The sequence below is a fragment of the Lissotriton vulgaris genome, unplaced genomic scaffold, assembly GCF_964263255.1.
Source record: "Lissotriton vulgaris unplaced genomic scaffold, aLisVul1.2 SCAFFOLD_811, whole genome shotgun sequence".
Taxonomy (NCBI): Eukaryota; Metazoa; Chordata; class Amphibia; order Caudata; family Salamandridae; genus Lissotriton; species Lissotriton vulgaris.
This window is the reverse complement of record NW_028252708.1, coordinates 306684-334570: the sequence shown is the minus strand read 5'-3', so window position 1 is coordinate 334570 and position 27887 is coordinate 306684. Positions and strand designations below refer to the sequence as shown.

The window sequence follows — 27887 nt, the reverse complement described above, 5'->3', positions numbered from 1 at the left end:
ACACCCAACCCCAGGACGCCGCAGCTCAAAAAAAGACAAAGAGTCGGTCACTCTTCAGCTCAGTCCACCTTTAATAACAGCTGAAGCAGCTCAAGACATTCAAGGGAAAACAGCATCTACAGTGTAGGGAACGGGAGCGCTGCTCGCTGGCAAACAATGGATTATCACAGATATCAAGGATATAAATATTCAGGGGGCGATTCCACAAAGCGGGAGGGCGAATGAGACCAGAGCACGAGGGTGGAGGCTGGGGACATCGTGGAAGGTGAGAAGCAGATACCTCAGGTCATCACAGAAGAGAAGGAAAGAAGAGGACACATCACAAGATGGCAGAGGAAGTGGAGTCAGAGTGGGGATCTGTAAAAGTGCAAGAGAGGAATGTAGGCTTGATGTTGATGTTTAAGGGGAGTACTGGAGTCAGGGTGGGGTGTTGCTGGCGCAGGGAGCGCTTTCGAGAAGGACCCCTACGAATGGATGCCACACTGCTCTGCACTGAGCTAGCCTCCAAGGCACAATCTTATGAATGACACTTCAGCCTCAGAGCAAGTATAGAAGAAATGGAGATCCATTCCATTCCCAATTTATTAGTTTACTTTACGGCTGGCAGAGGTCTCTTCCCACCCTACAAACTACTCAGTGTGTTGTCACTTATCAGGCACAGCACATACAAAGCCTGTAATAGAGGGTGTGATCTATGATATAGTTAGACTCCATGCCCTGCACGTGTGTGTGTTGTGATGTGGAGAAAAGTGAACCAATGCTGGTAATAGGAGACATTAGGAAATCACTTTAACACTTTTGCACATTAATAACGTAGGTGTTACCTAGACCTACCATTTCCATGACCTAATCCCAGAGTCCCAATGTGCTAGGACAGGAATTAGAAGAGTAAATGCCCAGTTAACATGATGCAGGGCGAGAGGATAGCTAAAGTAGAAGAAATGACCAAAGTAGAGGTAATGGCTAGGCTGGGGGATAAACCCACCTCAGAGAGGTTAAAGTATGTCTAAATGTATAAGGCATACACTGTGTTTGTTAAAATACCCCTCACACACCAAAAGGGCCCTTGGTGCCATGCTTCATCATCGGGGTCTTCCCGCCCCGCTGCGGGACGGGGCGTGCTACGACTGGCAACTACACCGGTGCACTCAATTAATGTAAGTGCTATGTGAGGTGTATTGGAGTGAGTGAAGTAGGGTCTGGGGTGAATAAAGAAGTGGTGTTAAAAAATACCTGGCCTTATGGAAAAACAAATTTTATTTGGTCATAAGCTGGTATCGGTAAAAAAGTGCTCACGTCCTCTCTCATCATCCCGACGTGAGCACTTTACTACTGCATTTACAGATGACATTTTCGTTTGTTGAACCTCTCAAACCCGAAGGCTCATGGGGCATTGACTCCTTTAATTCATAGCTTATACTCAGAAATACCGATAGAGCTTCTCAAACAACCCTATAAAATCATACAACATAGGTATTGTATTTTAACAATTCACATGTATATTTTTCTTTTCACAACTTATTGATAGCAACATAGTGAGTGACAGAGGGATCTTACTCTGTCCTGACGAAGGAGCTTTCACAGCTCCGAAACATGTTGACACCCTAGGAAAATCAGCACATTGTCTGCATGATTTCTCCGACCCACTTTTTTAATGATACCAGCCTATGACCAAATAAAATTTGTTTTTCCATAAGGCCAGGTGTTTTTTAACACCACTTCTTCATTCACCCCTGACCCTACTTCACTCACTCCAATACACCGCACATAGCACTTACATTAATTGAGTGCACCAGCGTAGTTGCCAGTCGTAGCACGCCCCGTCCCGCAGCGGGGCGAGAAGACCCCGATGATGAAGCAGGACACCAAGGGCCCTTTTGGTGTGTGAGGGGCATTTTAACAAACACTGTGTATGCCTTATACATTTAGACATACTTTAACCTGGAGTTCTGGACTTTTTGGTTCCGTCCAGAGGTGTCAGGGTACAACACCCGAAGACCCCGGAGTTCCACCTGCCTTGGTGCACAAATGAACAGAAACACGGGCTTCTCGATGGTGGCGTCAAAGACCAAAGGTTTATTACTGCAGGGACACAGAAGTCACAGAATCTACACACGGGCAGAATCTAGGAGACTGTTCGATTTGTACAAAGTGGGTTGCTCCTTATATACTAAAAATTGTGCCCTAGGCAAATATTTCACATGTCGGTACATTCCCAAACCTTTGTGTCTCTAAACAATAAATATTTGGCGTTACACAGGAACTGTCGATAATATCTGATACCAAACATCACGAAGAGGGGTTCCCACCAGTCCATCACAATCCCTTGTCAATATTGCATTCAAGACCCGGACCGCCTCATCGTAAAGTTCGTTACCTCCCCCTAATAAAGGCCCAGAAGGAAAGGAGCAGAGCCAGGTGCAGAAGATAGAAAAGCGGGATAAGAGATGTTTGTGGGTTGTAAATGGGCAAGGCTACCGGCTTCGGCCGCCTAATCATGATCAGGTACAATGGGCAGGAAAACCAGTTCAGGTGGGCTGGCCTCGGGCAGAGGAGGCAGCCTTTGTCGAGTCATGCAGCTTCAGCGTGATCTGGTTTAAGGTGCACGTGTCATGTAAGAGGTGAATCTCCGGCTAAGGCTACGTGTCCTTAATCAAAGTGAAGTGAATGAAATGATCAGAGGCTATTGCATATGTGAGGGCAAGGAACCACAAAATGGCGGCCATGATCTTAAGATGGATGCCGTGTGTATATCAGAAATGTGTCAGTGGAAGGAGTGCTCTTGCTCGTAGCGTAGCGAAAACACTAGGATATACTAAATGGATCATTTGCGGTTCGCTGATACTAATTTTATGTATTTTCGACAAACTTGAAAACACGGGTTCAAGTCGTCACGGAACCGTCACGGAACCTCAGACCCTCCTTTTGCCCTTACATAGGCAATTACTCAGTCTATGTCAGAATCTAGTTCTATACTCATCAGGTCAGTGACATGCTGTTGTATCATCATCCTTTCTCGTGTCTTTTCTCCAAACGCAGGTGGTTTCCTAAAACAGGTTGTAGCACAAAGACTACACAGAGCAGGACCACACTGGATAATCAGACAACATGAGAATAGTAATATTAAGATGACACCAATGACCATTAGAACCTTCCATCCCCACGCTGAGATCAGAGTCCAAACCCACTCCATAAAGGACCAGTTTCCCTCATCTACATGTATGGAGTCCGAAATCTTGTGCAACTTAGAGATCGCCTCGTAAACTGTTGGAGCATTATTAGGAATAAAGACACAGCAGCTCGATTGGATCATTCTGCATACCCCACCTCGATCTGCAAGTATAACATCTAGAACCATACGGTTCTGCAATGTCATGAGCCTATCCGCCTGAAGCTCAGCTGTCAGATTGCTAAGGGCACCAGCAGTTTCGGTAATAGTAGATTCAACTACCCGTGTTAGCTGACGTATGTTTCTACTATTGGCCATAGGCCCCCAGAACGGAAGGAAGCCTTTGAAGAAGTCTCCAGCTTCCTGACCAGCTGTATCTTCCTTGCTGAAGACACCTCTCGCTACTCTTGTTCTGTGGTAATCAGGTGAAGCAGTGTATGTCGGAGGCAATAATCGAGCAATATAACATGATCCTGAGAAGTCGGCAGGCAACCATGTATAAGCTCTGTCTCGACAAATGAAATAGGTACCCCTAGCAGTAAGAAAGGCAGGGGAAGAGTTAGCCGGAAACACATAAGTCTCTACGCACTCACTCCTCCCTAGCTGAGCTCTCGGATTTCTCCCATTACCTTGCAAACAGACCTGACCTCGGTGAGGTACGACCCAGATTGGAGTTGAGCTTTTACGCTTGCTTTCTCCTAAACTAAGGCGATACTCTGAAGTATTCCAACTTAAATATACTCGCAATTCGTCTCTAGGGTATGATGGAGTATTATTGACGTCTTTGACCATGTCAATAATTCCCTGGACTAAAGCTTTGTTGGCAGAGTTATATTTAGTGGAACGTGGTGGACGTGGAGGATAGGTCTCAAGAGCATAAGCAAAGATGGTTTGAAGGGCCTGAAATGATCCATTGTAGCTGAAAGGCAAAACCAGATAGGGAATACCTTTATCCATAGTGTGGGGTATCAAGCCACACACCCAACAGTCTGTCGTGTTAACTACCAGTTGGTGTTGGTGCAAGAGCTGTACAAAAGTATTATTAATGAATTCTGAGCGTCGAGCTTGCTCATGTTCCGGAAACGAGTGAAAAGAGTGTATAGAAGAAACAGTAGAAATAGCAGGATCAAGGGGAGGTACTGTAGATACTGGCACAAAAATCAAATTTATGCTAAAGACAATTCCACCCACCAGTGTTGCTAAAACAATCAAAAATGTAATGGCACATTGCATCAAGAAACATTTGCTATGAAGAATTCTATTTAGTCTGTTTCTGCGAACGTAAATCACATTTTCTCGTTGCAGCGCAGGAAGTTCCATCTTCTACAATCCGCTCGCGACCACTGATGATGTGTACGTAGATGAAAATGCCTCTGTCAGCCCTGGGAGTTCCCAGTACTAACAGAAAGATCGACCTTGTGTCAGACCCCTGCAAATTCAAACTAGGCACACAGCCACGACCCTACGGCTACCCAGACGGCAAGGCAATTTTAAAAACAATAAACAATAACAAACTTCCTGGCTGAAGGCAAAAGTTCAAAATATATATATATATATCAAAATCACAGTATGCAGTTGCCTGCTTTATTAGTCCTTTTTATGGCTTCTAAGGTTGTATCTTTTCTTCGCTGGTACTGTTTGATCGGAAAATAGTGTATCACTAGCAGCTGTTGCAGAGTTTACGTTCGCAGATGGCAAAGTTTCTTCTGATGCTGGAGACAAATTTTCAATGTTCAAAGCAGTCTTTTCAAGAGGAGAGTCACGTTTCAAAGTGTCAGAAATCAAATCGGCATCGCTGAAAGGGACAAATTTCGGAGTTGTTTCAGCTTCGGAGGCACCAATTCCCTTCTTCACCCAGTCGTCGTAGGGCAGCGGCAGTGGAACACGCTTTACGTGAGAAGCGTGGATCCAGTGCTTGCGACCAGCAACACGTACAGCTGTCCTCGTCGCCAGCAGGATTTGGAAGGGGCCGATGTAGCGAGGCTGAAGATTCTTTGTCCTCGCAAAATTTCTGACCACCACGTGGTCGCCGGGTTTCAGCTGATGCCCTGGACTCTCCGGAGGTTTTGGCAAAGCATCAAAGACCTGTTGATGAATAAGACTTAATTTAGCAGTCAAGTCGTAAAGATAGTCTATCAACATAGGATATTCAATGGAGCAGAATTGTTTAGGCCTTGGCACACCCCAGACATTTGCCGGGCGGCCAAATACAATCTCATATGGAGAAAGCCCTATTCTAGAATGCACTGTTGCTCTCGTTGATAACAAGGCCAAAGGAAGTGCGTCTGGCCAAGCCAAACCTGTGGATGCTTGAATTTTGGCTATTTTAAGCTTGAGGGTGCCATTGTAACCCTCAACTAAACCAGCAGACTGGGGATGGTTCGCACTATGAAATTTTTGTTTCAATCCTAGACCAGCACACACACTCTGCATAACTTTCCCTATAAACTCACTTCCGTTATCTGACCATACAATCCGTGGCATTCCAAACCTAGGGAAAAATTCTTTGAGAAGAATTTTGGCAGTTGATAAAGCAGTGTTGTCCTTTAGTGGGTATGCTTCTATCCACCTGGAAAAAGCACAAACCACCACCAGGACGTATTTTAAATTGTTGCAGCGTTCCATGTGAATGAAGTCTAACTGTATTACTTCAAAGGGACAGGAAGGAGGAGCAAAATGACCAGCTGGAGTTGGAGTTCCCTTGCCAGGATTATGCATCAAGCACACCATACAATTTTTCACCACTCTCTCTGCACACTTACTGATTCCCTCATTCTTCCAAACCGGAGCTAACATCTTACATATCCCTTTAGAACTTATGTGCGCCACTCCATGCGCCATCGTCACTACTGCAAGCACATACGCATCAGGCAACATCCAACGCTGCTGTTCTGTCAAATCGATCCAACATCCATTCGAGTCCAATTTGCCCGTACTTTCTCTCCATACGCGTTTCTCTTCCTCAGTCGCTTCTTTCTGAATCTCTTTCACACTTTCCATTGTGTCCTCACACATTCCAGACTCAGCAATCCATCTTGCAGACGTAGCAACATACATTCTACTCATCATGTCTCTAGCTGTCTGTTTAGCGGTTTCATCAGCAAAGGCATTTCCCCGACCAACATCATCCGTGATTGCTTTATGAGCACTGCACTTCACAATCGCAACTTCAGTCGGTAAGGTTAGAGATTCTAACAAGTCGTTAACTAGCTGACCATGTTGAATCTTAGTCCCATGGGACGTAATGAAACCCCTTTCTCTCCACAACCGGCCAAAACTATGGGCCACGCCAAATGCGTACTGACTATCTGTAAACACATTCACTCTCTTTCCCTCAGCTAAAACACACGCTCTCGTAAGAGCTATTAACTCTGCAGCTTGGGCAGAATTCTGACTCACTCTTGCAGTCTCCACAATCGTCTTCAAAGTCGTTACCGCGTAGGCAGCAGTCACATCACCATTCTCCAATTTAAAACATGACCCGTCCACATACAGCGTACCATCTGGGTCGGATAGAGGAGTATCTCTCAAGTCGATACGACCTTTTGTCTCTTCTTCCGTTTTGAAATAACAGTCATGTGGCTCAGAATCACTCGACTCTTGATCAGTCGGCAACAATGTTGCTGGGTTCAATACATTGCATCTTTTGATCTGAATATGACTCGCTAATAACGTCAGCTCGTAACCAGATAATCTCGCACTAGTAAGGTGTTGTGTCTTCGTTCGGTTCATGAGTGTGTCCACTGCATGAGGAACCATGACCACTAGCATATTGTTCATCACCAAACCAGCAGATTGTCGAATGGAAGCTGCAGCTGCCGCTGTAGCCCTCAAACAACTAGGCAATGCTCTAGCTACCGGATCTAATGTTGATGAGAAATACGCACAAGGGCGTTGTTTATCACCAAACTTCTGTGTCAAGACACTCAACGCGCAACCTTCTCTTTCGTGAACGTAGAGCGTGAATGGCTTACTGTAATCAGGTGTGCCCAATACAGGAGCTGAACACAAAGCTTTTCGTAATTCAGCAAAACTCTCTTGACATTCATCAGACCATGGCACCGGACTCGGAACATTTTTCCCAGTCAAAGCTACCAATGGCTTTGCTAAAAGTGAAAAATTTGGAATCCACTGCCTACAGTAGGAGGTAATACCTAGAAAGGCACGTACTTCCCTCTGTGTGCGTGGAACACTCATCTGCGTAATTGCTTTTATTCTTTCTGGGGTCAACTTCCTTCCCTCCTTTGATAAGAGGTGACCTAGGTAGGTTACTTCTTGGCAGCAATATTGCATTTTGGAAGGTGACACCTTATGATTCAAATTAGACAAATGATGCAATAGTGAAATTGTAGCTGCCTTGCAAGTTTCCTTGTCATCGGCAGCCACCAAAAGATCATCTACGTATTGTACTAGGGCAGAACCTGGAGGAAGGACAAAAGAATCTAACTGGCTTTTTAAAGCTTGACTGTAAATAGATGGACTTTCACAGTAGCCTTGTGGAGCGCGTTTAAATCTGAAACTGCGACCTCCTAAACAGAAGCCAAAAATATCTCTGCTTTCCTCGGCTATCGGAATGCTGAAAAAGGCATTCTTCAAGTCGATGACTGAGAACCATGTAGCTGTAGCAGGAATCAATGTTAACAAAGCAGTAATGTCTGGCACTACAGGAAACTGCGGAATTACAATCTTATTAACTTCTCTAAGGTCTATGACAAACCTATAGACTGGAGGCTTTGTAGGATCTGTTCGTTTCAAAATCGGCAATACAGGACTATTACAAACATTTCCTCGCGTTTCTTCAACCACACCTTTTTTAATCAAATCTTGCACAATCAATAAGAGTGCACGCTCACCTTCATTCGATATTTTATATTGAGGAATTCTTGGAAATTTCACATTCGCTTTCAAAGTTACTACATACGGTGGAATCTCTAGTAGACCTACATCATTGGGACCAGTCGCCCAAAGAGAATCAGGGAGTGAACGTAGCTCCGGCGGGAGTTTGTCCATTGACAAGTACATCGGAGAGGTGAGTCTTTTACCCAAAGTAAGCTGTACTCCTTCCGGAGAACAGTACAATGTCGCATATAGTCGTTTTAACAAATCTAAACCAAGCAGATTTTCATTACAACCTGTCGTCAAAATTAAGGGTGCTTTCAATTGACACGGTCCAACAGAAATAGACAAAGGACCAGATATCGGGTTGTACACAGGGGCGCCTGAAAAACCTACGGAAACATTTGTTGAGCCAGACAAAGGTGCGCCAGGGAGTTTCGCATGCATGATAGAACTTTTTGCGGCACCAGTATCCAACAGAAACGGTTCGACTACACCTGATGTTGCTACTGCGACATAAAGCCCACTCTGATCCACTGGAACTGATACTACTCCCTCTCTCTGTCTATGGCTGTCCTAGTACCCATTTTGTTGAAATCCCTCTTCAACTTCACAATAATCCTCAACAAGATATTGCTGAGATCTATTCTGTTGAGCTGACTGTACATTTCGCTGATCAAAGTGATTAGAAGGACGATCATTAGTTTGTGGAGGCATAGCACCTCGTCCCCGACCTCTAGAATTCTGTGCAAAACCACCACGACCTCTCTGAGCTGCTGCCGCATTATTTTGCGCTAAAATCTGACAATCATTTTTATAGTGACCCTCTTTCTTACAGTACGCACACTGATTCCACTGGTATTGAGGCCTGGTCGAATTATAATCTGTCTTTTGATACGAATTCTGTTGCATATTAGTCTGATTCGTGCGAGGCGGATACGCCTGCTGTAAAAGAACTTTAGTCTTTAAATCTTTCGTTTTCTTCTCTGATTTCTCCTTTTCCTCTTTATCCCTATTTTCATAGTACTGTGCAGTCGCAAGTATTTGCGCTGTCGTAGATACAGCCCACGCACTTTCTGAGTCTTTCAATTTATTGCATAATTCAGGTAACAAATTATGCACAAATTTATCGACAAACAATCTCTGTCCTCCTTCAGTGCTCATATCCTGACCACTATGGTCTAAAAAAGTCTCTTCGAACCTCGTGAAGAAGTCGGAGACACTTTCGTCTTTCTTCTGCTTGCATGCGGATAATTTATCCCAATTAACACGCAATGCTGGCATCAGAGTCTTCATTAAATCTATTATTCTGCCAGGAAGATTAGCAATTAGGGGTTCGGGTTTCGCACCACCTATTTGTTGAGCATCTGCTGCAGTGATAGCTGCCCAATCACCACCTAAAGCAGCCTGATGATCCTCTCTACGAATTTTAGCCCACACTGGTTGTGGAACTACATTACCAAACAACATATCAATGTCGGCTAAGTTCATTATACAAGCCTCAACTGTCTGTGTCAATTCCTTGTAATATCCGGCTGGATTCTTACGTGGATCTGGCAAGGCCTGTTTCACTGCTAACACTTCTGCTCGCTTCCACGGAATATGTATCCATACTCTTTGGAACTGTGCTGGAGCAGCTGCAATACCCGCATTATCATCACGTTGTACTGCTTCGCGCCAAATTGGAGGAACTTCCCTCATAGGATATTGGCGACTTAGCTTCATTCTACCTTTCTCTAAATCTCTCGGCGAACGAAGAGATGGATCATTCCTAAAACTCAAAATGAGTTCCATCGCTTCCTTTATATTATCGCCCACTATCATTCCAGCAGCAAACTCTTTTTGAATCTTAATTAAATCTTCCAAATCTGATTCGACATCGTCTTCTTCTATTTCCTCACGCAACAACGAGCACATCTCGTCGAAGACGTATCGCTGTGTTGGCTCTCCCCATTGCATAAATGTCTCTAACACATCTTTCGTACTATATCTTCTAACTTTTGTAATCCATCTGAGAGCTGTGGAGTCTAAAACTCCCCGTTCCTCAGTACTTGGAAGCTGACTCCGTCTCTGAACAGAGTCAGGAGTAGGAGTCTTAATCAAGGTTTTATATATAGGAGACAGCATATTAGTAACAGAATCAGTAATTCTTCGACGAACAGAAAGTGGAGTTAGTACACTCGCAGACATAGAGAACGCAGTAGAGGTAGGAATAGATGACGAAACAGTAGGAGTATCGAGGAAAATAGTTTGAGGACCAATAGGTACAGTGGTAGGTATAGGAGCGGGCAGTGCAGGAAGAGGAGGAGCTGTAGGAACATTTACATTCACCACAGGAGGTATAAGAACTTGATTCTGAGGAACAAGAACACCAGGTTGTCCAGCAACCGGCAATTGAACATTCGGGATCAGTGGAGCCGTAGCACCTTGTGCATACGGTGGAGGCGACCGTAACAGATAAGATAGCAGAGGATCGTTTTCGGAATCCTCCAGTATCTTAGCCATTTTCGATGGCAAGGCAGGATAGCACTTGTCAATCGCTAAGTTACGCTCTCTAATGGCTACATCTATGGCTTTCTCACACTCGTTAGCCTGCAACTGCTTAGTCGCTTGCTCTAGAGTTAACTCTTCTTGTTCTTTTTGCTCTTTTTTCAACCTTTTCATTTCTCTCTGTTTGGATTCTTTCCGCCAATAACGAAAAGAGTCAAACATTGCCGGCCGGGCTTTCTTCCTAAACAATTTCTCTTCTAAATTGTCGAGAATCTCTTGTTCAAAACTACCATGCAGTGGCCAACTAAGGACACCATCCTTCTTACAATAACGGACCCATATCTCATTATAAGTTATAGGACCCACACCATACTTACAATATAGGTCATATAGGGGAGTCCCAATCGGAGGAACCAGACAGGAATCCTCTAATTGTGAGTCACTGTGGCAACTAAAACAAGACAACATTTTCCGACTTACCATTCTCAGTCCGGAACACAAAACAAACAAAACACGAAACAAATTGTGCACTTGAACCAAGAACTTAGGCCTACCAAAACGAACTGATGTATCGATACCCAAAACTGAACCAAATAGATTATCGTAACCAGAACAACTAGTGATAATCTTACAAAACCAAACCAAACCAAGAACCGATCAAGGATTTTTAACAATCCTCACAAAAGTAACCAGCTAGCTATCACTAAATACTTAACTGAGGCACTGAAGACGTCACCAAGGAGAAACCCGTCACGTTTCGCCGTACTAAGGACTGCACCACTTCGGGTCCAAGACAGGGCGACGGTCAAGGCAACGGCCCACTGCAGCCGTCCTGAACGGGAACCCTCGTGGAAGAGAACTTCAGGGCCACTTTTGCGATATGCCGGGATCGATGAAGTGGGGCGCCTCCCTCAGGAATCTTCACACGAAGCTTCTCGAACTCTTCAGGCTTTTGGACCGGTACCGAATGACGTCGCCCCACGTTGGGCGCCAATTGGAGTTCTGGACTTTTTGGTTCCGTCCAGAGGTGTCAGGGTACAACACCCGAAGACCCCGGAGTTCCACCTGCCTTGGTGCACAAATGAACAGAAACACGGGCTTCTCGATGGTGGCGTCAAAGACCAAAGGTTTATTACTGCAGGGACACAGAAGTCACAGAATCTACACACGGGCAGAATCTAGGAGACTGTTCGATTTGTACAAAGTGGGTTGCTCCTTATATACTAAAAATTGTGCCCTAGGCAAATATTTCACATGTCGGTACATTCCCAAACCTTTGTGTCTCTAAACAATAAATATTTGGCGTTACACAGGAACTGTCGATAATATCTGATACCAAACATCACGAAGAGGGGTTCCCACCAGTCCATCACAATCCCTTGTCAATATTGCATTCAAGACCCGGACCGCCTCATCGTAAAGTTCGTTACCTCCCCCTAATAAAGGCCCAGAAGGAAAGGAGCAGAGCCAGGTGCAGAAGATAGAAAAGCGGGATAAGAGATGTTTGTGGGTTGTAAATGGGCAAGGCTACCGGCTTCGGCCGCCTAATCATGATCAGGTACAATGGGCAGGAAAACCAGTTCAGGTGGGCTGGCCTCGGGCAGAGGAGGCAGCCTTTGTCGAGTCATGCAGCTTCAGCGTGATCTGGTTTAAGGTGCACGTGTCATGTAAGAGGTGAATCTCCGGCTAAGGCTACGTGTCCTTAATCAAAGTGAAGTGAATGAAATGATCAGAGGCTATTGCATATGTGAGGGCAAGGAACCACAAAATGGCGGCCATGATCTTAAGATGGATGCCGTGTGTATATCAGAAATGTGTCAGTGGAAGGAGTGCTCTTGCTCGTAGCGTAGCGAAAACACTAGGATATACTAAATGGATCATTTGCGGTTCGCTGATACTAATTTTATGTATTTTCGACAAACTTGAAAACACGGGTTCAAGTCGTCACGGAACCGTCACGGAACCTCAAACCTCTCTGAGGTGGATCTTTTGGTTTCCTTGAACCATTGCATGGAGGAAGATGCATCCACTTTAGTACTCCTTCGAGTACTACCTCTTCACGCCCTAACCCCTGGTTTTTGATCCTTGGGGGATAAACCCCCCACATCTTTACGTTTATCCCCAACATTTTTTAACTATTTGTTTTCCAAGTAAATGTAAAATACATAGTTAACAATTATGAACTAAATGTGTCTGCTGATTTTTTTAAACTAAATGTATTATGAAAGGGTTCACACTATTTACTTGTGGTAATGATGCCTGCTTCTTAAGAGAATGCAGTGGATAGGTGACACTGTCTCGGACATCAATTGTCAACAAAGATATCCTTATGTGTAGTATCTTCTGAGAGGCTGGAGACCAAGAGCACCAGCAGATGCCATAAGGAATGTTCCAGCTGGTGTTCCTCAGAGCTGGGAGGTGTCTCAGTGGTGGGGCGGGAGCATGGATGAAGAGGACAGTTAATGCACTGTCCCTCAAGAGTGAGCGAACGTCTCACCTTCCACGAGGCTCAACATCAGGGCCAGCAAGATCCAAAGGCTGGCAAATCAATCTTCAAACCTTTTGCATGCAACGGCTCTGTTCACCACTCACTTTGAGGAATACGGTTCTGAGCATTTCTACAAACAGCTTAATATTTTATACATGTTATAAAAACAGAAAAAACTAACACCAAAGCAACGCACTGCAGTCATGAGACATGGGGTTGGTGCCTCGAGGATTGGGTCTGCTTTTGGTTTAAATCCCTGATCAGAAAGCTCTGAAGGCAGGGCAACCAAAGCTTTCTGTAGTCGCTGAAACACCTTCCCCGTGCCAGGAAGGCGCCTTCGAGGGCGATGGGAGGCAGTATTGCTCTCTCCAGTACCTTAAGCTGTGTCCTGCAGCTAGCCCAGTTTTATTCTGGGGTTACTTTGTCGCCCCCAAAGCTAAACATCTGCAACACCTTTAAATTGTATTGTAGTCTTTACACGATTGAGAGAATGCTGTGCTAACTGACAAAGTTCTAATCAGAAACTAGATAATCACAGTCGTTTGTGGTCTTGGCTCTTCGATGAGCTGCAATAATTTGGTACGTTGAATGCATTTCAACACAGATAAGGGAGGCATCTTTCCAACTTTTGCACTTTTTATTTATAATTTTGGAAGCAGATGTGGTTACACCAAGGCTGGAGATGCCCCCAATGATCTAGATTGGCTGCTCCATACAGTCCCATGAAACAAGGCTCCTCGCAGCTGGCACAACACCGGGTGCAGGCCCAGCTACCTGGCGCTGCCCTGAATTGCCCATAACACCCTGACCTGGCAGGAGAGGGCCAGAGATTCAGATCCTGGGTGCCACGAGGCATCCCTGTACCAACAATATACCTCTGGACAATTCAATCTAACACCTATACTCATATTTTAGATTTGAACAAATCCAAAAACAAAAGAATGCAAAGAACGGTGGCCTTGTCTTATTCGCTGAGGTCACGGAGCCTCTGGTCATTGCACATGGCAGACAGAAGGCTGAGTTCCTCCTCCTGTGGGTCACTGTTCTTTCAGGGCTTGGACGTAGAAGTAAATGATAAGGAGATATGCCAGCGGCAAACATGCCAACAATCTGTCCCCGCCTGCAGTAGTGCCAGACAATCTTCAAGTATTACTGCTGCACTAGGCTCCATCTGTGGTGCAAAGGGTAGAGTCGATACAGTGAAAAGGGAAACAAGCCACTTGTAGTGACACAAAACTCCTCTCCTTGTAGGCTGTAACGTGTGTATTCTCTTGGTGCAAAGTAGTGTAAAATTCTTCTTGCTTACTCGGGTAACAAGTTCTTATTCACGCCTGGTACTCATTATACAAAGCTTGTGCACTGCCTTTAGTATAAGGGCCACAAGAAAGCAGAGGGTAAAAATGCTTGGAGGGACACACTCAAAAACTAAGGGCTGCAGGAACATTGCTATACCTTTCAAGCGAACACCATCGCCATATTTCATAATCCCAGCCCTAAATTCTACTGATAGAATCAGCTGATTTATGACTAGAAACCATGGAGTCCTGGCTACATCGGTCTTTGATCAAATACTAGAAATGCAGGTCTTTGGATTAAAACTATTACTTAAGAGTAGAGTAGACCATCAAAACTATAACCTTCTGCTCGCACCTCATATAAACTAGAAGCCAGGGTTATCCTACCACGCCTCCTTCCTTCAAACAAAGACGGGACAACACGGAGTGCTGACCACACTTTTCCTTTTAGAGCTGAAAACAGAGGTCATTATTGTCCAGTTCCACTTTGTACGCTAGACTAGACCCAGAATATTCCTGATCACGCCGCTCCTTAAGAGCGAAGACTGGAGCACATGGCTTCTGGCTGTACGTGCTTCATAAAATATAAGATAAGAACCAATCACTTCAGACTACAACTCCTACCCCAGAGCTCAATGACAAAATCATGCTCTCACCTCATGTCTAGGTCCAGCACATGTACATTCAAGACCCCGGTCATCCTTGAAAACTGCAACCACAAGCAAGCACCTCTTACCAAAGGGCTCTATACACAAATGTTTTTCTGTAAGGGTCTCATTCCAATATATTTAGGAGTAAATCAAGCTACTACCAGATGTTATTTGTAGATCAGTTGCCTAAAACCCACTTGCTCTTGACCAGTATTTCTCCTTAAGGCCTGAGAGTCAGGCCCATAGACCACACATCCCACCTAAGAGTATAAACAGTGATCCCGGGGGCTCACCAAAAACCACCTACTAGTACTTCTGGAGCCTCAATCTCACTTTCCCCAAGCAGCCAATAACCGAACTCCTCATCATCCAATTACACCTCATGGCAAACAGTAGAAAGCAAATAATGATGACATTAGAGCACACGGGCCATTGACCCTATCTTCAAGCGTTGTCAGCAGACACATTGGCTCTTGACCAGAGTCTTGACCAACCCAAGAGCTCAGAGGACAATCAGTATTACAACGCTTACATAAGATTAGACCCCACAGATCCCGAACCACAGCTCAGCCATGAAAGCAGCGTCTATAACCCATCACCCTGCTCTCTAACCACCCAACCCCAGAGATGTGAACAGAAACCGTAGATTCCTGAGACTACGAGCCCTTTGATTCTCAACCTCCAAACACCAGAAACTAAATATTCTAAACTAAAACTCCTTCCCAGCAGATAGGATTAGATCAATGGACGCCTGATCACAGTTCTTCCTTAAGAGATGAACCCAGAGCCCCTACAGTCCTAACTCCTCTTCTCTAAAAGCTCGGACTGGTACCCAAAGATGACGCTGCACAACTCTTCTCCCCTAATAGCAGAGTACAACCCGTGGAGTCTTGATCACAGATCTGCCAAAGGAAGTGGGACCAGAGGCTATGAACTCCTGCCCCTGCCTCTTACCCACGATCTGAAACTGGAACCCGTGAGCCTTGCACGACAAAACCTTCCAAAGAGCCGAGACTGCCATGGACCCCTCAGCCATAGACTCCTCACAAGAGGGCCTCCCTAAGCACTGAGACTAGAACCCATGGAATCCTCACCACAGCATCTCCCGAAGAGCCGAGACTAGAGCCCACAGCACCTCCCAAGAGCCAAGAATAGAGCCCACAGCACCTCCCTAAGAGCCGAGACTAGAGCCCACAGCATCTGCCTAAGAGCCGAGACCAGAGCCCACAGCACCGCCCTAAGAGCCGAGACGAGAGCCCACAGCACCTCCCTAAGAGCTGAGACTAGAGCCCACAGCACCTCCCTAAGAGCCGAGACTTGAGCCCAGAGCACCTCCTGAATAGCTGAGACTAGAGCCCACAGCACCTCCCTAAGAGCCGAGACCAGAGCCCACAGCACCTTCCTAAGAGCCGAGACTAGAGCCCACAGCACCTCCCTAAGAGCCGAGACGAGAGCCCACAGCACCTCCATAAGAGCCGAGACTAGAGCCCACAGCAGCTCCCTAAGAGCCGAGAGTAGAGCCCACAGCACCTCCCTCAGAGCCGAGACGAGAGCCCACAGCACCTCCCTAAGAGCCGAGACTAGAGCCCACAGCACCTCCCTAAGAGCCGAGACTAGAGCCCACAGCACCTCCCTCAGAGCCAAGACGAGAGCCCACAGCACCTCCCTAAGAGCCGAGACGAGAGCCCCCAGCACCTCCCTAAGAGCCGAGACTAGAGCCCCCAGCACCTCCCTAAGAGCCAAGACTAGAGCCCACAGCATCTCCCTAAGAGCCGAGACGAGAGCCCCCAGCACCTCCTGAAGAGCCGAGACTAGAGCCCACAGCACCTCCCTAAGAGCCAAGACTAGAGCCCACAGCACCTCCCTAAGAGCCGAGACGAGAGCCCACAGCACCTCCCTAAGAGCCGAGACTAGAGCCCACAGCACCTCCCTAAGAGCCGAGACTAGAGCCCACAGCACCTCCCTAAGAGCCGAGACTAGAGCCCACAGCACCTCCCTAAGAGCCGAGACTAGAGCCCCCAGCACCTCCCTAAGAGCCAAGACTAGAGCCCACAGCATCTCCCTAAGAGCCGAGACGAGAGCCCCCAGCACCTCCTGAAGAGCAGAGACTAGAGCCCACAGCACCTCCCTAAGAGCCAAGACGAGAGCCCACAGCACCTCCCTAAGAGCCGAGACGAGAGCCCACAGCACCTCCCTAAGAGCTGAGACTAGAGCCCACAGCAGCTCCCTAAGAGCCGAGACTAGAGCCCACAGCACCTCCCTCAGAGCAGAGACTAGAGCCCACAGCACCTCCCTAAGAGCCGAGAGCCCCCAGCACCTCCTGAAGAGCCGAGACTAGAGCCCACAGCACCTCCCTAAGAGCCGAGAGTAGAGCCCACAGAACCTCCATAAGAGCCGAGACTAGAGCCCACAGCACCTCCCTAAGAGCCGAGACTAGAGCCCACAGCACCTCCCTAAGAGCCAAGACGAGAGCCCACAGCACCTCCCTAAGAGCCGAGACGAGAGCCCACAGCACCTCCCTAAGAGCTGAGACTAGAGCCCACAGCAGCTCCCTAAGAGCCGAGACTAGAGCCCACAGCACCTCCCTCAGAGCAGAGACTAGAGCCCACAGCACCTCCCTAAGAGCCGAGAGCCCCCAGCACCTCCTGAAGAGCCGAGACTAGAGCCCACAGCACCTCCCTAAGAGCCGAGAGTAGAGCCCACAGAACCTCCATAAGAGCCGAGACTAGAGCCCACAGCACCTCCCTAAGAGCCGAGACTAGAGCCCACAGCACCTCCCTAAGAGCCGAGACTAGAGCCCACAGCACCTCCCTAAGAGCCGAGACTAGAGCCCACAGCACCTCCCTAAGAGCCGAGACTAGAGCCCCCAGCACCTCCCTAAGAGCCGAGACAAGAGCCCCCAGCACCTCCTGAAGAGCCGAGACTAGAGCCCACAGCACCTCCCTAAGAGCCGAGAGTAGAGCCCACAGCACCTCCATAAGAGCCGAGACTAGAGCCCACAGCACCTCCCTAAGAGCCGAGAGTAGAGCCCACAGCACCTCCATAAGAGCCGAGACTAGAGCCCACAGCACCTCCATAAGAGCCGAGAGTAGAGCCCACAGCACCTCCCTAAGAGCCGAGACAAGAGCCCCCAGCACCTCCATAAGAGCCGAGACTAGAGCCCACAGCACCTCCCTAAGAGCCGAGAGTAGAGCCCACAGCACCTCCATAAGAGCCGAGACTAGAGCCCACAGCACCTCCCTAAGAGCTGAGACTAGAGCCCACAGCACCTCCCTACGAGCCGAGACTAGAGCCCACAGCACCTCCCTAAGAGCCGAGACTAGAGCCCACAGCACCTCCCTATGAGCCGAGACTAGAGCCCACAGCACCTCCCTAAGAGCCGAGACTAGAGCCCACAGCACCTCCCTACGAGCCGAGACTAGAGCCCACAGCACCTCCCTAAGAGCCGAGACTAGAGCCCACAGCACCTCCCTAAGAGCCGAGACTAGAGCCCAAAGCACCTCCCTAAGAGCCGAGACTACAGCCCACAGTACCTCCCTAAGAGCCGAGACTAGAGCCCACAGCACCTCCCTAAGAGCTGAGACTAGAGCCCACAGCACCTCCCTAAGAGCTGAGACTAGAGCCCCCAGCACCTCCCTAAGAGCCGAGACTAGAGCCCACAGCACCTCCCTAAGAGCCGAGACTAGAGCCCACAGCACCTCCCTAAGAGCCGAGACTAGAGCCCACAGCAGCTCCCTAAGAGCCGAGAGTAGAGCCCACAGCACCTCCCTCAGAGCCGAGACGAGAGCCCACAGCACCTCCCTAAGAGCCGAGACTAGAGCCCACAGCACCTCCCTAAGAGCCGAGACTAGAGCCCACAGCACCTCCCTAAGAGCTGAGACTAGAGCCCACAGCACCTCCCTAAGAGCCGAGACTAGAGCCCACAGCAGCTCCCTAAGAGCCGAGAGTAGAGCCCACAGCACCTCCCTCAGAGCCGAGACGAGAGCCCACAGCACCTCCCTAAGAGCCGAGACTAGAGCCCACAGCACCTCCCTAAGAGCCGAGACTAGAGCCCACAGCACCTCCCTAAGAGCTGAGACTAGAGCCCACAGCACCTCCCTAAGAGCCGAGACTAGAGCCCACAGCTCTTCCCGAATAGCAGGGAATAGAACCTCTGGTTTTGTGACCACAGCTGCTCCTGAAGAGCTAAGATGAGAATCCATTAACCTCTGCTCACACCACCTTCCTGAGAGGTGGAACTAGAACCCATCCGTCCCTGACCATAGTTTCAAAATAAGCCTTAAGTCCACACTTTCACTGTCCTTGAACCCATGGTTTAGGTCATATCTCTGTTCTAAGAGCGGATTCTAAAACCAACAGACGCCTGAGAATCCCATCTCCTTAACACGACCTAAAACCCTCTACCACACTTTCACAAGAGCGAAGTTTGTAGCTATAGTTCTCTACAGTGCCTCAACACAACAATCAATCTGACACACACGGACTCCATCTCACTGCGAGCGGAGCCTGGAGTCCATGGACCGTAGCCGAGACATGATGCATAGAAGCAGAGATTAGAAACAATACATCACAGAAGCCAGTAACAAGCGCCAAAGGCCACTGAGTCACACATCCCTGCCTCTTCTTTTGGTCACAAAGCACACCTTCCTGGCGAGGCGTAAAGGTCATCTGCTCAGAGCCTGGCACACTTTGGACTAGAGCTCGCCTTTTATTTGATCTGATTTGGCATCTCACTGACTCGTACCAGAGGCCTCACACCCAGAACAAGGTTATTCCCTAGAACACATATGCCCCACAAGTGGGATAACCGCATGAATCTCAAAATGTAACTGCTTGCTTTGTGAATGAGTGGTCAAACATATCACGGGCTGCAAGGTTTGTACAATTTAGACAAAGGGGACTGGGCCACTATCCAGGTGACAGGATTGGGAACTCATGTCCAGTCAGACAAGGACATCTTTTGTTACTTTTCAAGAGATTAAGGCTCGCCTATGGGATGGAAAACGGACTAGATACAGAAGATAGAAATTCAAAGGCTCATCTCATTGTAGACACAAAATGAGGATGGTTGCATAGTACAGAGGTGTGGAACGAACGAACAGTAAGGCTTTTGCTAGGACACAGGGGCTGGATGAGCTTTTTTCTACAGAAAAAGCATGATTGCCAGTGGAAAGGACGTCTTATCCGAGTTCAGATGGTGCAACTTTAGACCCAAGGAGTGGCAGTGTGTGAGCCGAGGATTACAGTGTCAGTGAAACAGCACAGCATGTGTTGTTGGGGGCTAGACGTAACACACAGTCAGTTACCCAGTCTGGAAATGGAAAGCCTAGTACAAAGGACCAAATGTCCTATCCGAACAGAGGATATTCAAAGTCCTATCCCATAACTGTGGTGCACGGGCAGGTCTGGCCTAGCATGCTCATGACCGCAATCTAGGGGACATCAGTTCTATTCTGGTTCCATCCCAGAAGAGGGTACAGTAGTGCCCCCACGCTACTCTCTAAAATGATGTGCCAGGAGGACAATGAAAGACTGCATAGTTGGCACTGGTCCTGCTAGTGCCCATGTATGTCTGAGATGGGGCAAGGCAAAGTATAGCAGGCAGAGAATGCCTTTGTATTCCTGTCCAGGAGCTCAAACTCTTCAAGGTAGGACATTTAGGGTTCTGCCACACTGGAGCATTCAATAACCTATACAGTGTTCTTGCAGCAGGCACAAGGGGGGGGGGGTGGTGTTGGATACATTGCACAGACTCAGCCCTTCTCTCAGAAAAAAAGCTCATCTTCCGGTGGTAATGCAAGCCGGCACTCCTCATTCCATGTCACGGTCTTGGGTGGAACGCTGGGTCCAGGGTGGCACCAGATAGATGGGTGAAACCTTTGAAGAGTGCAGGAGAGTTCTTGAAGACGAAAGCAGAAGCGATTTTAGAGGAGGGCCTGGGATACAGCGTTGGAGACACATCCTGGTAATTGGAGATTGGGCAAAGAGGATTTTCCCAGGAGGCATTTAAGCCTAAATCACAGAGATGAGAAAAAACAGAACAACTTACAGAGCCATAACCGAGCAGTACACACATCATACATAGCACACAAGACGCAGTGTGGGGAACAAAGTAATGCTGTGGCAGGGAAGAAAGGCGTATTAAAGCATGTTAGAAACACAGTGTGTGCAAAGAGCGCTGCCTCTTAGTGCGAGTTAAGAGAGCAGACAATTGTGTAAGGAAAGGATGTCACATGCGTGCCAGTGTAGGGGATGTGGCATTAGTGCCAGTGTACAGGATACAGCATGGGTGCCAGCGTGTAAGATGGTGCCTGGGTGCCAGTGTGAAGGATGCAGCATGTGTGCCAGTGTGAAGGACGGCCTATTCTAGATTATGGATGGAAAGAGGTAGTAGTGTCTGTGTGGCACAAGGGGCATTGGTGGCTGCGTGCAGGATCTGGCAGGGACACCTTGCTGCTCAATGAGGCTTTTGTGTTGGGAACAAGAGTAGTGTTTTGTGCAGAAGTGATGGATTGAAGTTTGTGTAATGCACTGGGATTGTGTGTTGTCAGGAAAGATGAGGACTTGATTTGGGTGGGTTTGAAGGACAGGGGATGGGTTAGTGAAAGACAAGGAATGTGCAATTGTACGAGGACAAAGATTAGGATGAGGACTCTTTGGGGAGTGTGATGCAGGCAAAGAGAGACAGAAGATAGAAGCTTTGAATACAGACTGGGGTTACAAAAACTAATTAAGCAAGACAATCTTAAGTAGATGGAGGAAGTTACACATACCTGTAAAGTATTGCTGGTCAAAGCCAGTCCCACCCTTGTGAACCTTTCCCTTGGTTGGCGACAGTGGAAGATTCAAAATGGTGGCACGCTACATAGCAATTTAAGAGATCACTATGAAGTTTATCTCCCTAAATGTTCCTCCTTATTGATTTCCACCATCTGAATACTCAAAATAGGAAAAACGTGGATCCGACAAAGAGTGGGATGTAACAAGGTTTGGAGGAAATCAGTCAGAGCTCAAGAAGTGAAAACACGCCAGTCCTTCAGAGAGAAGCTTCTTCTAGCAACCCTGGGGCATGGCAGGAGGATCTTTGCCTTGTACCATACCTGGGAGCCCTGGTGACTAGAGTGAATTGAGAATGGCACCAGAGTCGGGCTTTGAAGAGGCATGGAGTTCACAGAAAGAAGCCACTTAGCAGGTGGATCAATCGTTGTGCATCGTGGATGCAAGCATACCATGGAGGAGCTTGCAGAGGTTGTGCTGTCCATGGACATGATGGGGACACAAATATGGAGAAATGCTCGTGCTGTAGAAGAACCGCAGAGAAGAGAGATCAACACTGAGTACCCTACTACCTGTGGGGAGTAGCAGGACATGTCTTTGAGAGAGGACATCCCTAATAAAGTTCTCCTAAGAGCTGACATCGCATAAGAGCCTTTACACGAAGATTTAACCAAAAAAACGTTAAACCGGGCACGTGGCTTATACAGAGTAAACATCAGTTTTAGTTTGCCGAAGGAGTGAGTACGGCTCCACTATTACTGTCCTGATCTGCATCAAACATGTGCTGAAGTCCTAAGGGAGAAGCAAGAAGGGACGGGGTACCTGGGAGAGGTTGTTATGCTCTAGGCTGATGAAAGGGTAGAGAATGCTCAGATTTGAATTAAAGAAGCTCCTTTTGGTTGAGGAGTCAACGTTGGCTGTGACAAGCACGGATTTCAGCCTTCCCAACACTCTTCCAACTCAGCGTCAGGTAAGCACATGTTGTTCCCCAGTTCCTTGTGCTCTACTCCATCGCTGCCGCTTTAAAACTCACTTGACGCCCCACTCCTGTTCCTCCTACCTCTAGTACCTCTCCCTCCGAGTGTGAAACAGATACCAGTCAGCTTCTTCCATCGTTCCAGGGCCTCCAGCTAGATTCCAGGGGGACTCCTCACCCGCTATCTCTCAATGGTCACCTCCCACCTCTTGGCCCAGCTGGTGTTAGGATTAGTTGGGAACAGACTCCTTTCATGCAGAGCTTCCCACCTCATAAAAGACTGATTGGTCCATGGAACCAAAAAGGTTTTCTCTTTCAACTCGCCTTCTTGTGTCATTGGCTAGTGGGACGGAATCCAGATTTTCTATCCCCTTTACACCTCTCCTTTCACAGCCAATTTCCTCACCTTGCTATCCAGGAAGAGTCTCTCCTACAGGACTATCAACATTTTCCTTACAGTGGTTTACAACAGAGACCCTCCCTTGTATTCCCTTCCATTGGACAAAAGCTCCTTTTTCTCCAGGCTGATGCAAGGTGTTCTTCCTCGGGCCTGTCGTGCTCACTATTCCTCTATGTGGGATGTCAACACAGTCCCAGGCAGTTTGGCCAATTGGTCTTTTAACTCAGACACGTTTTTTAAACAACTATCAGCCAGGTTGTCTTGCTCATCTTGGTAGGACAGACTGATCGTCTTCTGCTCCCTACTTTCTGCACCCATTACTTTGCATTGTTAGATGCCTCAAAACATACAAGAGACGTGCGAGCTCTCTCAGGCCTCCTGCTGCCTCCCAGGACCTGGTCTCCTTCAGGAAATCTCGTCTCCCTACCCAGTAGGGTTCTCTGGCCAATGTCTGAAAAGGGCCTAGATGTTTTCAGGTCTGGTGCTCACTGGACACATGGGGCTACTGCCTGCAAGGTCTCCTTCATCAGTGGGAGCCTCGATGATGTTTTGAAGTTGCAGACAGCTCCGACGCTTCCACCTTTTAGACCTACTTCAAACCATCTGATCATGTAGTAACGTCTACGAGGTCAACATGAAATCGAATGATGTCTCTGTGTCCTTGCATAAAAGAAGACAACCTTTTATTGAAGACAAGTTGTTGGACATTATGACCTCCTTTCTGCCCTATGTACTTATACCTGTGAAGTCGATTATTATGACGCACTATTGCCGGCTGCTTAAGCGCCTCTAATTCCAGTCCGCGCCCTTCAATTTCCTGGCTGCTTCTACTTCTCCAAGGTTCTTCTCATTTGCTTGTTTCCTGGGTTTCTTCTCTGGTTTGCTGTTCTCTTTGGATGTCAATCTGCTTTTACTGGCCCTCTCGAATAGCTTCGGTCACACAAATGGAAGCGGGTGGGCATCTGGATTTGACAAATAGGCAGTGACCTTACAATGTATTTGTACTGCTGGGGATTTCTGCTAGGATTGCTCTATTAAAGAGCTTTGCTGTATAATTAGAAACCTTATACAAATAACCCCTACATAGGTTTCAGGGGACAGAGGGAAATTGGCTGCTGCAAAGTGTTACCTTCCAGACACAGTCATATAACCACAAGTACAGAAACAACACAATTTATAGGGTTCCCACAGGAATTCCTTTAATTGTGAGAAGCCCTGAAGGCTGCGTATACGTTTACAGCAAGGACCCAGGAATTACATAAAGATGTACGGCTAGCCCTCAAACATAGGAGTCATGCTTCATCATGGAAGGCATATTCCTCAGAAATGACTGGGAGCCCTTTTTAAGAAACGGGTTTGGGATCCGGTTTGTGGGTTTAAAATCTCAGGCTCCTTCCTACATAGATTTCTTCATTGCTGGAGGGCTAAAGAGACGATTAAGACAAATTGGTGATGCATAGGAGCCACTGTTCCTTCAGCAGGTGGACACGTTTCAACACGGCATCCATGGTTTTTATCAATATTATATCATCCTGCATAAACACTGTTGTAAATTATGATATAGGTGCTGAATATAATTGTTTTTCACATCTTTTTATGATGGTCTCTATATTCTGGGTAGATGTGCCCCCCCAGAGGAACACATGATGGGAACCTTGTAGTCACACTTCTGTCATCAGAATATTCACCTTACTAACTACCTGATATGCCATATTTGTCCTCTGAATATATTCTGGTCTAGTGCTGGAGGAATAATATCCCTTTGCATTTCCAAGATGCTTTAATTATCTCTTTGGCCCTCCTTCAATAAAGAAATACATTTCAGCCCAAACATGTCGACCCACATGATGAAAAACGCAATTACATTAAGCACCTATATCATGATTTGCATCAGTGTGCCTCCAGGACGCTGTATGATCGAGAAATTTATACACAGAGATGGGTTTTGGTTCCGATGGGTTCTTTATTGCAGGAGAGATAAGAGATGAGGAATACAAGAGCCATCTTAAAAGACATGCAAACACATGATGCTGGAGGAGCAGTATCCCCTATCCATCTCAAATTTCTTTTAATCATCTTTTTGGCCATCCTGCAATAAAGAGATACATTTAGGAAATAGGCTAAGATTTTTAACCCACAAACTGGTTCTCACACCCAGTTTCTAAAAAGGTACTCCTTGCAATCATGGTGCCCATTCGTTACTGTAATCATTTCCGATGAATGTGGTGGCCCCCGCAATGGAGTACGTTTGCTAGGTTGGTGTGCGAGGCCTAGAGACTTGAGACTTTTGTGAAATATGCGCTATACAAGAAATTATGACTATGACTATTCATACTTCTTTTTGAAATTCCTGTGTCTTTGCTGTTCAAATATACGCAGACTTTAGGGCTTTCCACAATTAACATTTCCTGTTGAGACCCTATAAATTGAGTTGCGTAAGTTGTTGTGGTTCTATAATTTCTTCCTCCTCGTCTTTAATACAATATACACTTCCTTTGCAGGAGTTCAGAAGATCCATATTTGAATTAAAGAGATTCAGTATACATCGAACAGTTAATGTTAGTCGTCCTCCCACCCGAAAGGCAGTGGTAAATGGCTTAAAACGAGCATTAAGTCAAAGAGTGATAGGAGAGGAATCTGGGTTGTAGTTGGTAATGCATTGTGATGTAGTGTTCTTTAAAGAAGTGAGTCTTCAACTCTTTCCTAAATTGGCAGAGATTTAGTGGATATGGGGTAGTATTTGGCATCTTTTTAGAATAATGTGGAAACAAACAGGTTTGAGAGCTTGACGTTTTGAAAAATTACGACCCGTTGCGTCGCGCGAAGTGCTGCGACTTACCCGAGGAGTGTGAAGACTTTGATGACGAGTGGTGGTGGCTAAGCAACAGGTCCAGAGACCTTCCTCTCGACCAGGACTTCGAACGACGCAGATCAAACTTCCGGGCCTCCAAGAGCTTTCGGGACCGCTCCCGCAAAGACTTCTGATTCATGGCCTGGCAGTCGGAGCACAACTTCGGATCGTGGCCGCGCTCCAGGCACCAGAGGCACATGAGGTGGCATCAGACATCAATTTGTGACAGGAGTCACAAGGCTTGAAGCTAGTCTGATGATGAGACATCCCTAGTGCTAACAGGATTCGAATGACTAAAAGAAGGCTTCGACAAAAGTCGAAAAATGTTTCATCAAAAAATGACTAAGGGGCAAGCTTCTCTTCGAATCTGCGCTGGCTGGCGCAGAAAAAGAAAGAACTGCCGTCAGCACGCAGGTTTAGGGAACCGAAGGGGTCTTGGCTCCTAACTACAGCAAGGCTGAACCAATATATAACGCAATAAACTCTACACTTGCCAGTGCTGGAAAACTTGTTGAATACACATTTTTCAACTATATAGTGTACATGACAAAGACGTGCACACCTGCTTTATGAATTGCAGTTTTATTATTTTGTTTCTTTCAAAACCTAGTTCTTAGGTCTGCATCATTTTTTGATTTTATGCATGGGAAAACAAAACATTTAATGTATGAATATATACAAACAACACAAAATATACAAGTGATTAGGTATGTACAAAAATGCAACAACTTCCATACAACTCATTCATGGCCTTCCATTCACACAAAACATACACACTGGTCCCAGTGACATGGAAAATCTTTAAATTCAACAAATGTAAAATCTGTTTTTTAGTCTACTTCAGATTGAATGTTAACTTTTTAAACAAAAAGAAAAATGAAGCAGTCATTTATCGTGTTGCCCTAGGGGTTTCCTTGGGGAGGACTCTAGAGCATGACCTGGGACCTGGTCGGTCGACGCGTTTCGAGCCCTGTAATTGTCAGGGTTCTCTTCAGGACCTCACATTAACTGAAAGGGAAAGGAACAAAACTAATGAATTTATGTACTAAGGGTTCAACACCTTATCTGCAAACAACCCAATCTCAGCCTACCTCTACTTTGGGACATGGCTCCAAATAAAGTATTCCGTGATGCAGAAAAGGATGGAAAGGAGGGAGGGCTGGAACAAGTTGAAAAAGAAACGGTGAGTGTAACACATTTAGACAATCACGTTCATCTAGTTGAGGTGACATGTTATGATGTTCCTACCTGTTCTAGGAAGGTTGTGAATATCGGGGTTAGTCTGCAAGAAAGGCCGAGGGGGACCGTTAGTGCTTACTGTCTAACTAATGAGGTCATGACTGGGTCGGTAATTGTCAACATGGGTGTTCGCTTACCCGTAGCGGAGTGAAACTCCGTGTTAAATGAGAAAATCGGCTGCTGCTCCTGCCGGATTTTGAGCTCGCGATGGCGTGGTGCCTCTAGATCGTAGTCTGGAAGAGACAGCAAGGGAAGCATGAGGGATCCGTTTAATGGAACCGCGTTAGCATGTATTACACGGAGGACGCGGGGAAGCAGAGATTCGCCCTTCTTACCATTTAATGCAATTCGCTTCGAAAAAATGCTGCGCTGATTCTTGCTCCTTCCTCTTCGGTCTAGTGAGACTGAATGAGCCTTCTACCACTACTTCGCTGGGGGAGTGGCTAGTAAACTAGGAATTCTGGGAACTGTAGTATTCAAGCAATCACCCACGTGGCCTGAGGCAAAATTTACCCTTCGGCCAATTCCTTAGAATACGTAGGAATTGTTCACGCAAGGAAGATTACTTCGAACATGCTAACCAACTCAAAGATAGACTCCTCCAACGAGGATATCCCAGCAAGCTATTAAAAAACTCACTTAAGAGAGCCTGGTGGACGCCACGTGAATCCCTCCTGCAGAAAAAGCCCAAAAAGGAACAAAAACGGATAGTTTGC

General features: G+C 46.8%; 1 protein-coding gene and 1 long non-coding RNA gene across 3 annotated transcripts in view; both read right to left on the bottom strand.

The window, feature by feature from the left end:
- The window catches only part of LOC147662067 (kinesin light chain 1-like), a 427072-nt gene that overhangs the window by 98785 nt on the left and 300400 nt on the right, over nucleotides 1–27887 (bottom strand). The window lies entirely within an intron of this gene.
- On the bottom strand, nucleotides 52–17370 carry LOC147662069 (uncharacterized). Its single transcript, XR_015305984.1, has 2 exons — nucleotides 12601–17370; nucleotides 52–985 (listed from the first exon to the last, which is right to left on the bottom strand). It is a non-coding gene; the product is annotated as an uncharacterized LOC147662069 (long non-coding RNA).